The 14,240-nt window shown below is 46.8% G+C and overlaps 1 long non-coding RNA gene and 2 pseudogenes across 1 annotated transcript; 1 reads left to right on the top strand and 2 right to left on the bottom strand.

The window, feature by feature from the left end:
- Nucleotides 1-809: 809 nt before the first annotated feature.
- LOC136526918 (uncharacterized) lies at nucleotides 810-2,850 on the bottom strand. The gene is made up of 3 exons (XR_010776632.1): nucleotides 2,534-2,850; nucleotides 1,776-1,979; nucleotides 810-1,210 (listed from the first exon to the last, which is right to left on the bottom strand). It is a non-coding gene; the product is annotated as an uncharacterized lncRNA (long non-coding RNA).
- A 2,776-nt stretch (nucleotides 2,851-5,626) lies between these two features.
- On the top strand, nucleotides 5,627-8,495 carry LOC136529360 (pentatricopeptide repeat-containing protein At4g30700-like; annotated as a pseudogene).
- Nucleotides 8,496-9,261: 766 nt separating this feature from the next.
- Nucleotides 9,262-11,648, bottom strand: LOC136525716 (pentatricopeptide repeat-containing protein At2g03380, mitochondrial-like; annotated as a pseudogene).
- Between the last annotated feature and the right edge of the window lie 2,592 nt (nucleotides 11,649-14,240).

The raw sequence follows: 14,240 nt of genomic DNA, 5'->3' as shown, positions 1-14,240 counted from the left end.
ATGGATGCTATTCACATGAACCAGCCAGCAGTACTTCTCTCTCACATAAACAAATCAGCAACGATACGAACCAGCCAACCGAACAGGCTGCTTCCTGCAAACGGGGCGGATCGGAGCGCCCTGTTGCTGCCCCTCCGTCCCTGTTGCTCTTACGTGTGGACCAGGGTCGAATTGCCCCTCAGCTATGCTGGCCCCGCGGGGCACCCAGGGTCGAACTTGATGCAGAACGAAACAAGGGTACCGCTCCCGTCGCTCTCGCTCTCGTACACACCATTCTTCTGAACGGCGGCGGTGCCACCACCGTACTTAGCGCCATACGCTGCCCCTGCCGTGTCGACGTACTAGCCAACCAGATTTTCCAAACCGCGGACTCTACGGAGAGAGGCGGTGGAGGAGCGCACGCCGCGAGCGAGGCGACCCAAGTGTTGATGTGAGTCAACAAGTTTCGTACCCTTTGGACCCCCTCCCAGTTAGGAGCAACCGGCTTCAAACCGTTGGCTAAATCAAGGAGTAGAGCACGCTTGGAAATGGGTCGACCCGCCCCTGTTGCAGGCATACCAACCTACCTCAACACTTATGGATTGAGGGTGAATACATGGGCATAAAAAAAGGGGTCTATCTAGCTATCTGTTGACAGATTTATTTTGTCAAAATCTGTCAGATTTTTTTGGCCAATCAAAAGATGACAGCTCACATAAAAGAAATCTGACAGATAATGCACAGACAAATCTGTCAAGTTGAACGTTAACAAATTAGACACCCAATAACGGGTTTTACAAACCCAACATCCAATAGCAGGGAACAAAAGGAACATTATAGAATACTGAACATTGTAGCTGTTCTATGCTACAGTAAAGCCAGACAGTTCAGGTTTGGAGTCTAAGGGCAGCGAACTATAAGCTTGGCTTCTGAAGTCTGCATGTGCTATGTGACTGCGGTCCACCAAAGATTGGCCTCATGAACCTGTCATCGAACTTCCTCCAGTAGATGTGAACCATGTGGACAGGCCTCTCCAGCAGCATGGATAAGCTCCTCTTGGCTTGCTCCAAGACGATACTGCTGCTAGACGCGCCTTCATCGGACGAGAGAAATGGCAGGGCGAAGTCATCCTTCAGGAAGTTGCTGCCTGTGCTATGGCCTCTGGACAGCGCCCTCGACTGACGCGAGAGCATATGGTACTAATGAGGGGCCTGGTCTGGAAGCCAAACACCTGAAACAATGGGCAAGTTTCAGCTTTCTCAAGTCAGATGATCGCTTTAAGACATAATTTTTAGTAACTAGGAAACGACATAAATTCACATATTGCTCGGTTCTTTAATTAAGATACCAACCAGAGTGGTGAAAAAAAATACAACAACAATTGTGCTGGTGATGATGGTGGCATGAACTGGATCCAATGTTACACCTGAAAATGTGAACTATATAATACAAGGTTGAGAATTCAACAATTAGCTTCAAATCAGATACAATTTCTTCTAGAAAATATTTGGTCAACCAGAAAACAATACGGAGTAGCTAGCAAAAACATCTAATAAGCTCAGTGAACATAGATGCTGCTGCATAGATCATAGGGCCATAAAAAACGAAAATAGACACTGGTTGTGAAGAGTGAACATTATCAAAAGAGCATAATGTACATAAAACTAATGGTTCTTGATGCCATTTTCATATAAAAGTTAGAGTTGGGGACAGTGGCATCAGTAGGTTATAGTTATGTAATTTGGAGAAAATTTAGATCGCACAATAGTAAGAGGTTTACTTTCAAAGGCACAAACCTAGCATGACTTCAGGACATGCTCATCTTCAGGAAACATCTGCAGTTTTTTTTTTGACTTCAACAAAGAACCAAACAACGACACCTTGGAAGTCCAGTAAGCTACCAAATTTAATAAGCTTAGTGAGTGAAAGGATTTGATCCGCCATCTCAAAAAGCAGGGCTTGAGGTATCTCCTCTGCGAAGTAGACATTGAGATAACCACCTGAATAGTGACAACAAAAGAAAAATATCCTTAATCATAAGAACCTGTCAACTCACAATAGTACACCTAAAAAGGGCATCTGACTTTAACATTTCAAAAAACAAAGCTAAGGCAAACCAAAATGGTCAAAAGATACAGCCAATCCCAGACAAGTTCACTAGTATAGTCACTACAATTATCAACATACTTGACACATCTCAAACAAATACAAGAGAACTGGTCCAAAACTGAAAATATGAACCTCAAACAAACAGAGATATGCACCTATTATGAATTAACTAATATGAATGTAAAGTTAAAAACAAAAGCCTGAAACATGCCAATAGTAAGGCAACAAAGCTAAAAAGAAAAATGCCAAAAACAAAATGAAGTTGACCCTGAAACCAAAAGCCAAACAAACATCAACTCGTCAAGTCATCAACACTACACGTCCTCCTTACTCTTTTGGTCCCTTACATCAATAGATATCAATAATGAAACAAAAATCAATAGACAAAAAAACTTTAGAGATGTTCAGTTAACTTTCCAAATGATCAGGGTTGCGATGTGCCAACCTTAACATTGGTTAGATCAACCAAGTTGTCCTTGAGGAAGCTCTTGAACTATTGGAAGTTCTCCTCCGTCGTCCGGTGGTGCCCACTGTGCATCAAAGCTAGCACACATCTACACACAAACCAGCTACCATGTATGTGGCCTATTGAAATCTCAAAGTCATAGATTGCTCCAAACAAACAAAATACAGCCCATAGGCCACATGACCGTCATGCAGTACCCAAACATAACATCCTGCAGCTGCAACACTCGAATCAGTTATCTATGCATGCAACTCCCAGTAAAACAAACAAAACCATTTAACAGAATAACAACTGCAGTTTACTACTGCTCCAGCATCCAAGAAACAGCAGCAGCGCCTGAAAACACAAACACACACACGCATGCACGAGCACACACACACACACATCAAAGCTAGAAAACACATCTGCACACAAACAAAAAAGCCCACCAATTTCACTGAAAGGCAGAAAAACAAAACACATCCTCCATACTCTTAACACCAATCTTTTTACATATCATTAGCTACCAAAAAAAAATACAAAAATCAAATCAAATAAATTCAACAAAACAACTCTGAACAATAAAACTAGAAATAAAAAACTCAACTCCGTGCTTCCCTGTCTTGGAAGTGGAGACCTCAACAACCTGCAAATAAAGACCTTAAGTACAGGTTCTACAACATTCAAGTAATACAATTGGGACATCAAGCGGCAACTCTGATTAATTATCAAGAACTAAAGCATCAAGAGACTAGTCAAACACCAACCAAAGATCAAGACAGAATTACAAGCTAACAATTCACCTAAATGAGCATGTGAAAGACATTGACAAATCACATAAATCATGGCAATACAGAAACAAAATATAGTGATAGAAACAAAGTATAGTGACAATGGAGCCAAGGGACAACATAATCATCCGACCCATCATAACAACAGAATATAAATCCCATATAATATATGATATGCAAAAACTTCACACAAATCCAAGCAGTTGATAGCCAAGATTAAAAAAAAGTAGTACTAAACCATTCAATGCAGAGTGGGCACAGAAAGGACATCGCAATAGAAGCTGGGATCCCAAAACATAATAATACAAAAAAATGAAGTTAACAGGACAACTGCACACAACTCAGAGGCTCACACAACAGATAACACCAGACCACGGAAGCAAACTCAGAAAAAAATTGAAAAGAAAAAGGCCCACAAAAACACACACACAAGAAAAACACATACACACAGAGAGACCCACACACACAGAGAGACCCACACACACAACACATAAAACAAACACACACACTGATACTCGCTTTCCAGTAGCAGCAGCAGCAACCGAACTTGACCTTCACACACAGTATTCAAACTCGAACAAAAAAAATAAAAAACCATCAAACTTGCAAGCAATCATCAGATATAAAATGCAGATTACTGACACAACTCGGCTTGCAAGTCAAAACCAACCCATACAAAACTAAACATCAGAAATAAAAAACAAAATCAACATCAATCTAGCCACAAACCAGGTTCATCAATTCATATCCAAAAAAACTAAAAAAACAAAAAACCCACACGCGCGCGCGCGCGCACACACATACACACTAGCAAGCTCTTCAGCGGCTAGCATGGAACTTTTAACTCGATTGCACTTGCACCGGGTGTCCGAGCCACAAGCCTCCAGATCATGCGTTTGACGGTGAGAAACGTTTCATACTCTTGGTAGCATAGGATAGCCGTCAAAAGCTAACATTTCACAGAGAATCACTTGGAACCGATTTTCGTTTTTAGTGGTTCAGAGAAATACTTGAAACTTGGTTCCTTCTGATTTTAGTTCTAATTTCAAGAATTCAACGAGCTAGACAAATGGTTCCACAAAACGATTCTAATCGGTCAGAGAAACATTTTTGAAGGAAACCTAGATTTAAAACCTTTTTACGAGAATCTAGAACCCTAAAAACACAACTTAAAGCACTGCACGATAGCTACTCCATCTGATTTTTCGCCTATCAGGGCAAAGAATGAGCGCCTAATAAATACAAAAAGAACCGTGATTTAATGTGGGCCATTGGGTCAATTACCTCACAATACTATGGGCCCATGTAGCCAAAACTCAGCCTAGGCACTTTTAGACCGAAAACCGAGAACCAAACCGAATCCGACCAAAATGTTGGTTTTTCGGTTTGGTTTCGGTTTTTTGTTCCGGAAACTACGATTTTCGGCTCGATGCTCGGTTTGTACATCCAACCGAACCGTAAAACCGAGCAAACCGATGATTCATCGACTCCCTCCCTCTCGCTAGCGGCCCAGTGCACCAAGGACTCCCTCCGTCTTGCCTGCGCACCAAGGCCCAGCTAACGGCCCACTCGGCTAGTCCCCCACCCCTTCCGACTCCACTCGACTCGCCCCTGCGCACTTCCGCCCACGCCGTACCCATACGCGAGGAGAGAGACCTAAGCGACCGAGCGGGAGCGGCAAGCCACTCCAAACCCTAGCCTCTACCCTGTGGAGCGGGCGAACCAGCGAGCGCCGGAGCGGCGAGTTGCAGCATGACACGGTGGCTGCTATGAGTGCCGGAGCGGGCGAGCTGCGCGGCGGCGGCTGTGACTCTACAAGCCGCGCGACGATGGGATCTGCGGCAGGAGCAGCGGCGGCGGGATGTGCGAGCAGGAGGAGCCAGCGACGGCGGGATTTGCGAGCAGGAGGAGCCGACGGCGACGAGATCTACGAGTAGAGGTGCGGCGGTGGGATCCTGTGCTTCTCGCTCTCCCTCTTCTCTGTTCTAGTGAGATCAATCGGTTTAAATTGAAAACCAAACCGACGAAACCGAAACCGAAGTTGTCGGTTTCTTGTTTTCTACCCAACCGATCGGGTGCCAGTTTCTAGAAATCAAAATTTTTGGAAACCGAAAAAACCGAACCGATGTGCCCGATCGCCCGGGCTGAGCCAAAACCCTTCCAAAATTAAGCACAACTCGTTCCATACACACATTCGTTCGGCTTGCCAAACAGTTCTCTGGCGTCCATCATGGACGTCCATATACGATCGAACGGCCATGCTACGGTCACCCGCGCCGCCCCGCCGCACGGCACGGCAGCGGCCACGTCCAGCGACATGCCTCCTCCCCGCCTCGTCCTCCCTCCGCCCGCCGTCGACCCCGGCGGCGGCCTGCGGCGCTCGTACCTCCGCCTCGTCGCGCTCTCCTCCACGCTCCGCCACCTCGACCAGCTCCTCGCAGTCTCGCTCGCCTCCGGCCACTACGCGCTCGACCCGGCCCCGGCCACCGCGCTGCTGCTCCGCTACGCCTCCCTCCGCGCGCCGCCCCGCCACCTTCTCCGCCTCTTCCGCGCCTTCCCCCGCCCCGACCGGTTCCTCCGCAACGCGCTGCTTCGCTCCCTCCCGTCCCTCAGGCCGCACCTCCTCTTCCCGTCGCCGGACTCATTCTCCTTCGCCTTCGCCGCCACATCGCTCTCCTCTTCCTGTTCCTCCCGTGGGAACGACGCTGCTGCGGCACGCACGCTTCACGGGCTCTCCGTGGCCGCGGGGTACGCGTCGGACACGTTCGTGGCGTCGGCTCTGGCCAAGCTCTACTTCAAGCTGTCCAAAGTACACGACGCACGTAAGGTGTTCGACGCGGTGCCGTCGCCCGACACTATCTTGTGGAACACTCTGCTGGCTGGGCTGCCTGGCTCGGAGGCCCTGGAGGCGTTCGTGCGGATGGTGGAGGCTGGGAGAGCGCGACCTGACTCAACCACCCTTGCATCCAGTCTACGGGCAGCAGCAGAGGCGTCACATATGGCAATGGGGAGGTGCGTCCATGGATATGGAGTGAAGTGCGGGTTGGCAGAGCGTGAGCATGTTGTGACTGGGCTCATGTCGCTGTATTCCAAGTGCGGGGACATGGACTCTGCACGGTTTCTCTTTGATAGGATGGAAGATCCAGATTTGGTTGCCTACAATGCTTTGATCTCAGGCTACTCAGTCAATGGCATGGTTGAATCATCGGTGGAGCTGTTCAAAGAGTTGGCAGCCTCAGGCTGGAGGCCAAACTCAAGCACGTTGGTTGCCGTGATACCGGTGTACAGTCCATTTGGGCATGAGCTGCTTGCTCAGTGCTTACATGCGTTTGTTGTCAAGGTCAGGTTGGATGCAGATGCTCTGGTGTCAACAGCAATGACCACTTTGTACTGTAGATTAAGCGATATGGAGTCTGCAAGGAGCATATTTGATGCAATGCCAGAGAAGACCATGGAATCATGGAATGCAATGATATCCGGGTATGCCCAGAATGGCTTAACGGAGATGGCAGTTGCACTTTTCCAGCTAATGCAGGAGCTCAATGTCCAGCCGAATCCCACCACCATTTCGAGCACTCTTTCAGCCTGTGCACAGCTTGGAGCTTTGTCTCTGGGGAAGTGGGTTCACAGGATCATCACCAAGGAGAACCTGGAGCTCAATGTCTACGTCATGACAGCTCTCATTGACATGTATGTCAAATGTGGAAGCATTGCTGAAGCTCGGAGCATCTTTGACAGAATGGATAACAAGAATGTGGTCTCCTGGAATGCGATGATATCTGGATATGGCCTCCATGGCCAAGGTGCTGAAGCTTTGAAGCTCTACAAGGGTATGCTGGATGCATGCATTCTTCCGACAAGCTCCACCTTCCTGTCAAGTCCTCTACGCGTGCAGCCATGGGGGATTGGTTGACGAAGGGCAGAAAGTTTTCCGTGTAATGACTAATGAGTACAGGATCAGCCCAGGTATCGAGCATTGCACATGTATGGTGGACCTCCTTGGCCGGGCAGGCAAGTTGAATGAAGCTTTGGATCTCATCTCTGAATTCCCTCAAAGTGCCATTGGACCCTGGCGTGTGGGGGGCGCTGCTTAGTGCTTGCACGGTCCATAAGAATAGTGACCTAGCAAAATTGGCTTCCCAGAAGTTGTTCGAACTAGACTCAGAGAATGCGGGCTACTACGTGCTTCTATGTAATCTATACACATCCAAGAAGCATTACTCTGAAGCAGCTGTGGTGAGGCAAGAGGCCAAGAACAGGAAGCTAGTGAAAACACCAGGGTGTACTCTCATCGAGATAGGTGACAAGCCTCATGTCTTCATGGCTGCTGACCGTTTTCACCCACAGTCAGAGGCCATCTACTCATACCTAGAGAAGTTAACCGCAAAAATGATCGAAAGCTGGGTACCAACCTGTGACAGAGGCTGCATTGTACGATGTTGAGGAGGAAGAGAAGGAGCACATGGTGAAGGTGCATAGCGAGAAGTTGGCCATCGCTTTTGGGCTCCTCAGTACAGAGCCGGGGACAGAGATCAGGATCATCAAGAACCTTAGGGTGTGCCTGGACTGCCATAATGCTACCAAGTTCATATCCAAAGTGACACAGAGGTTGATTGTAGTTAGGGATGCATCGAGGTTTCATCATTTCAGAGACGGTGTTTGCTCCTGTGGTGATTACTGGTGATTCACAACAGATAACTTAGATTCTTTTAATTTTTTAAAAAACTAATTGTCCATGAAGCACATCTCATTGTGCTCAAGGGTTGAATCTTAAGTACAGGGCGTCATTTCCATTTAGCTGCCGGGAGCTGCCAGAACTCACTGATAACCAGCAGTCGATTTCGGACTTCCTCTGCAGGGACAGTTTCTAGTAATGCAAGCTACAATTTCACTGGATCATAGAAAGTTATACCGACCTATGGTCGAAATGTCACTGCCGCCAACAAAGACATCGCGCTGAAGCAATAAGGCATAACATATTGTAGATTGAATCAATTGTCAATTGGCCAAAGATGTTGTGTACAGAACGATACATAGTTTTGCCAAACAAGATAACGGAAGGAGCTGTAATGCTGTCACTAGAAGCCTAAGGCAAACTTTATCAGTTGTTTTGTTTGATGCCAAGGTATTATCACTTCAATTTTTAACGTTAATGGAGGGGTAAAGTACAATATCCCAGCATTGTTTGTATACTTTGTATTCGGTTATAACATCCCAGCATTTTTAACTTTATCAGACCAATTCAAGCTATACAACATATGAGTAGTAATCTTTGATAACATTATGAACAAAAAGATTAAGTAATTTGGGTCACGAAGAATCAAGAGAGACGAGTGATAAACACGCTTCATCAAATGTCAAGTAAGAAAAAGAAATAACTTTAAACTACTTTGGGTGTTGTTCCTACCTAATTAGTAATTACAGAATGCCATTGTCTGCCTGCGAGCTCAACCTAGATGGCATTCAGGATATGACTGGGACATTCCAGTATCCTCTGTAGGTCACTGAAGGTTCTTAGCAAGGACACATGAGCATAGCCTCGCGCATAGAACATTGGTAGCCTTGTGAATTGTGATTGTGGCCAGCTCAAGATAAACAAGTCTAGCACAGTCTAATTCACCACGACTTCACCATAAACAATGTTGCAAAACGAAGACTGAAATGCTGTGGCAATTGGAAGCACTTAGCATAGCCTATCTGTTTGCTGCACCTCCTCAAGAATCATGCTAAGATGAATGAACAATCTGATTGCTGCAACTGGATATAAACTCCAGAGAGTGTTACTACTTCTATCTTAATCTCACTCGGCCTCCTTGGCTGCTTCACTTTCTACTACCATAACAAATCAGCACATAAAAAATCTACACATCCTGTTTCCACTGCCATACTGCATGGCCCATACAATGTGAAAAGGAGAAACTTTTCTGTTCTGTTCAGTCATCCATTTTCACGACCAACGGAGCTGCACCCAGGTAACTTGACTAGTCCTTTTTCCTGCATCCATCTCCGGATAGCTAGAGATTTGTCCCACATTCCATTCGAGGTATACAGGTTTGACATCAGCACATATAAATCTGGTCTTTCGGGATGAAGCACCATCATCCTCTTGATAGCTTCTTCTCCAAACTGTAACCTTGAATGGAGCTCACATCCATGGAGAAAAGCTCCCCAGACACTAGTGTCTGCTTGCATTGGCATATTATCTATAAACTCCAATGCCTCTAGATTTCCTGCATGGGCTAGCACATCGACCATACAAGCATAATGTTTCATGGAAGGTGTGATGTTGAAATGTTGTGCCATGCTATCAAAATACCTCTTCCCTGCAGTAACCATCCCAGTATGGCTGCAAGCGGATAAGATGCTTGTGAATGCTACATCATTTGGGTGGACACCATCTTTCAGCATTTCACCGAAAAGATCAATGGAACCTGCGGAATTGCCTTGCATTCCATAACCGCCAATCATAGCACACCAAGTCACAGAATTACGGTCATTCATCTCATCGAACACCCTACGAGCAGATGGGAGATCACCACACTTGTTGTACAGATTCAGCAGAGCAGTGCTGACATAAATACTGGACAGAAATGCATGTTTAACAGCATAACCATGGAAGGATTTACCAATATGTAGATCACCCAGACAAACAGAAGCTGACAGGGCATTCACCACGGAGATGGCATCAGGTGAAGGGCCCTTCAGACTCATTTGTTTGAAGAGCACCAGAGCATCATTGCGCATGTTATTCTCAGCATAACCTGATAACATTGAATTCCACGCGACAACATCCTTGTTTGAAATTCTTCCAAATATGTTATTGGCCTCTGACATAGCTTGACACTTCGCGTACATGTCAACTAACGCATTCACCACCACAGTATACTCAACCAGACCTAACTTAACAGCTATCCCATGAATAGACCTTCCTAGAGACAAGTCACGTAATTGGGCAGAAGCTGAAATAACAGTTGCTGTGGTAACTGAATTCGGAACAATGTTTGCAAACTTCTTGTCAAGAAACAGCCGTAATGCATCAAGAGGGTTCCCGTTCTGTGTGTACCCCACAATCATCGTCATCCAAAGAACAAGGTCAATGTAGCTGAGCTCATCAAACACACACTGAGCATCCTCTAGCTCCCCACACTTGACATACATATCCAGCAAGGCTGCACTGATAAATGAGTTAGACATTAAGCCTTGTTTGATCGCTGATCCATGCATCCACCTCCCTTGGTGCAGACCAATGAGTGCAGAACAAGCTGTGATAACGGTTGCTATGGTGTACTCACTGGGAGGCACATTGTCCTGCCTCATCTGGTTGAACAGAAGGAGTTAATCTGCAGCAAAACCATTCTGGACGCACCCGCTGAGCATCGAGGTCCACGACACTACATTTCAGCCGGGAATTCTCTCGAACACTTTCCGGGCGCACTCCAAGTCCCCGGCTTTCGCGTACATGTCAACCAAGCTGTTCAACACGAAGCCGTCCACGCCGCCGGCTTTGACGGCGTCGCAGTGCAGCCTCCTTCCGTACCCGTACTCCGCGGACCTGATGCAGGCCTTGAGCGCGAGCGACAGCACGAAGTCGTCCTGCGCCTCGGGGCAGGGGCGCCGCCGCCGCATGTCCTGGTGCAGCGCGACAGCTTCTGCGTGGCGCTCCGTTTGGACTAGACACCGGAGCATGACCCCGTAGGAGTACGCGTCCGGGCGTGGGGTCCCGTCGAACACCATCCGCGCGGAGGCGAGGTCGCCCAGTGCCGCATAGCAGCTAGGGATGAAAACGGATCGGATACGGACGGATATCACCGATATTACATTTGTTTTCATATTTTTGTCTGGATTCGGATTCGAATACGGATAGTGTCAACTATGTCGGATATGATACGATTGGATATCGACATCATAAATATGCGATTTGAGTATTTGGATACGGATACGGTATCGGATGTTGGATATCCGGACTCGGATACAGACAAATCTCAAGCCCTTTAAACGGATTCGGTTTCAAATACGGTCGGAAAATATCCGTACCGTTTTCATCCCTAATAGCAGCTGAGCAGCTTGGTCCTTCCGCGGAGGCTGCCAAGGAGGAGGCCCTGCGGGTGTGTGAGGAGGCGCGCGTGGAGGACGTGGAGGGAGGGGAGGGTGCCGCATGAGGGGAGGTGACGTAGGAGATCGCCGGCGGAGAGTGCACGCGCCAGGTTTTCGACGCAGAGCGCGCGTCGGCGTCGGCGGGTGGCAGCGGCAGAGACAAACAGTGCGTGGGCTGGGTAATTGCGTAATTGGGTTGCCTTTTCTGCATTTTGGGCCTTTTGGCCCATCTGTTTAGTAGATATCCGTGTGGGATTCTCTCAGGCCCGGTCCAAACACCCAGAATTGAGATGTTTTTCCAAGATATATTTATTTTATTAAATTTGCTCAAAAATTATTTTATTAAATATAATATAATGATAACATAATATAAAAGTAACTATAATAAATACTCTATACATTCTAAACCGTAAGTCATTTACCCTTGTAACAAATAAGCAGCTATGGACGAGTTCTTCTAAAGCTAAGACCTGATTATAGCGGGCTAAAACAATTAAATTGAACTTAGTACAAATTGTGATATATACTGTCTAAAACAGCTGTAGCTGGCTCTAGTAGCACCTGTAGCCGGCTATTTGTTACCTTGGTTTTTACCATGTATCCTAGATGGACAACAAAAGTGCACATCAAAAGTTATCTACCTAGAAAATTCTAAATCACTTATAATTTGAAAGAGGGATCGAGTAACGTTTATTATCGAACCAGGGCTAGAGAAGCCATTTTTTATCGCTTTATCATTTTCATTTCATTTTGGAAAGAGAGTATGAAATGGCTTCATGCTAGCATTCTTAATAAGATAGGTTGCAAAAGATCTAGAAGCAGGAGCTGTTTTGAGAGGAACAAACTTCCCAATCGGGTCTTAATTAGATCGGGCTTGCTATCGCTCGGATTTCCAAACGCCTGCGTCTACAGTCTGTTTCTCATGCCATTTCGTGCGCCCACGTGGGGCCCGTGCCACCCTGAACGTCACTAGCATCGAGAAGAGGAGAGAGGGGGCGACGGATGTCCAACCAGCACTGGGAGAAGGATGAGACACCGAGGCGAGGCAACAGAAAGTGAGGATGGAGATGCAACACCCAATCTTCTTTTAAAACTTCCAAATACAACACTTGCAACATACGTCTGACGACATGTGAAACACTTGAAATATGCATATGAAACACTTGCAAAAACACTTGAAAAACATTGTAAAACATATCCAAAATCCAGATAAAACACTTGCAACATAGGTATGAAACATATGCAACATACATGTACAACCGTTGCAACATATGTACAACCATTGCAACATACATATGGAAAAATAGATGAAACATTGGGAACAGAAGCTTGCAACATATATGTACAACCATTGCAACATATGTAATATCCTAATCTACTTTTGCAACATCCACATAAACACTTACAACATACATCTGAAACAGGTAAAACACATGAAACATACGCTTAAAACATGCTTTTTCACCCTTCTTTTCTCTACAACGCAGCGCAGAGTGAGGGATGGGCAGGCGGAAGGCAGCACCGTCGTGACCCCTTCTGGAGGCGACCAGACGGGGTGGCGGGGACAGGCTATCGGCGAGCTTTGGCCGTGCTGTGGGCTACCGCCATAATAGGTGGGCGAAGAGGGAGGTGGGGATAGGCTAGCAACGAGCGCAGCCGCCGGCGGGCTCTGGCCGAGAGGAAGGGGCCGACCGTAGGCATAGGTGGCTGCCGGTGAGCTCTGGCCGGGTGAAAGGTCCTTGTTTGGTTTTGGTAATTAAGTAACAACCAAGGTGGACTAATGTGTTTAAATGTGAGATACACATGTGATTAGTCCATATGTACATGTGTGTGAGCAATACATGCCATGGAGGTGAAATGGCTTGGATTTATTACAAGGCTCACACATGTGATGAAGGAGATCATTGCATATAAGACATGACACTATGTGACTAAAGTAGAGAAGATCAAGATAAGATTTGGCTTGATGGACCGGTTGCAAGCGTGAAGGGCAAGTTGGAGGCTTTGGAGCGATGGACCGCGTGGCGGTGAAGCTTGAGCACGACTTGGCGCCGATGGATGAAGGCAACAGTGAAAAGCAAGTGAGGTCAAGATCGATGAACCAATATAGTCATGTGATGATATGAAGTGGATCATTTTATTTGGTGATTGGTTGGTGCATGTGTTGCATCAACGATGGAGGAGATGGAATGCAATGCGCAAGGCAAAGGTATATTTATAGGGTATTTCATTTCACTGGTCAAAGGTTGTGTAGAGAAGTGCATGACTGGGTTTAGGATAGATGGCCGTACTATTAAGAGGAGCAAACTTGTTTGCATATCGGTCATCTAGTGCCACTTGAGAGATCTAACTTTGCATACATGTTAGGATCGAGTGGCATTGAGAAAAGAATGCTAATCCTTTTGAAAAAAATGATTGTGAAAAGCTAACACACGAGCACAAGGTGGTGATCACTTGGTGGCGTTAGCACATTTGCAAAGGAGACGTCAAAAGGTGAAGAAAGGAGGCAAAACCGGGCTTGGGATGCTGTCCTTGGGGCACCGCCACCCCCTGTTCGGTGCACCGATCGGCTAGTCGAGGCCGAGAGTAGGGGTTGGAGCTAGCACCATCATACCTTGTCCGGTGGCACCGCTAGCCCTAGGGCGGTGCCCACATGGACTTGGTTTCGAGCAGCAAGCAGAAGGGTTGTCACCGGACGTGATGGTGTAGACCACCATGTGCAGGGCGGTGCACCGCCAGGTGTTGTCCGGTGGCACCACCACTTTTTTCCTGAGGGTAGTGAGTTCGGTGCTGAGGCAAGGGTGTCACTACCACAGTCACCA

This window comes from Miscanthus floridulus, chromosome 19 (genome assembly GCF_019320115.1).
Source record: "Miscanthus floridulus cultivar M001 chromosome 19, ASM1932011v1, whole genome shotgun sequence".
Taxonomy (NCBI): domain Eukaryota; kingdom Viridiplantae; phylum Streptophyta; class Magnoliopsida; order Poales; family Poaceae; genus Miscanthus; species Miscanthus floridulus.
The sequence above is the reverse complement of the archived record's forward strand: the minus strand, read 5'-3'. Positions and strand labels throughout refer to the sequence as shown.